Source organism: Eimeria mitis, genomic scaffold (assembly GCF_000499745.2).
Source record: "Eimeria mitis Houghton genomic scaffold, Emh_scaff2386, whole genome shotgun sequence".
Taxonomy (NCBI): Eukaryota; Apicomplexa; class Conoidasida; order Eucoccidiorida; family Eimeriidae; genus Eimeria; species Eimeria mitis.
This window is the reverse complement of record NW_013570722.1, coordinates 7,461-8,375: the sequence shown is the minus strand read 5'-3', so window position 1 is coordinate 8,375 and position 915 is coordinate 7,461.

The following is a 915-nucleotide window of genomic DNA, read 5'->3' as shown; positions in this document are numbered from 1 at the left end:
ACCGATACTAATGCTGCTGCTGCTGCTGCTGGTGCTGGTCCTGCTGCTGGTCCTGCTGCTGCTGCTGCTGCTGATGCTGCTGCTACTGGTGCTGCTGGTGGTGGTGGTGTTGCTGCTGTTGCTGCTGCTGTATTGCTGCCAGACAAATCAATGCTGCTGTAGCAGTAAGAGCTGCACCAGCAGCAGCAGCAGGAGCAGCAGGAGCAGCAGCAGCAGCAGCAGCAGGAGCAGCAGCAGCAGGAGCAGCAGCAGCAGCAGCAGCAGGTGCTACCGATGAGTTGCGTTTAGTTTGTCTTCTCTGCTGCTGTAGCAGCAACAATAAACCGAAGATATCATCAGCAACTCTGCTGCTGCTGCTGCTGTTGCTGCTGCTGCTGCTGTATTGCTGCTGCTGCTGCCTTGCTGCTGATGCTGCCTTGCTGCAGCAGCAGCAGCAGCAGCGGCTGCAGAAGAGCAGGAGCTACGGCAGCTGGTGCTGCTGCTGCTTTGCTGCTGCTGCTGCTGCTGTTGCTGCTGCTGCTGTTGCTGCTGCAGCCAGAGGCTGAGGTGTAGGCAGCAGCAGGTACAGCAGCAGCGGAGACAGCAGCAGCAGCAGCTCTTGCTGCTGTTGCTGCTGCTGCTGCTGCTGCTGCTTGTCTAGCATACTAGATATCTATAAAGGAATTATAAATGAGTAAACGTAGCTGAGAAAGAAACAAAATAAAATAAATAAAAAATAAAAAAAATAAAAAAATAAAAATAAAAAAAATAAAAAAAAAATAAAAAAGGAAGAAGAAGGAGGTGTCACTGCAGCGCAGCAACCGGTGGGTGGCCGAGCTGCCTATACACCCCAAAATTTTTGTTTTTTTTTATTAAATATTTTAATTAAATTTATTTTAAATATATATATATTTATAAATTTATAAATTTAGGGTC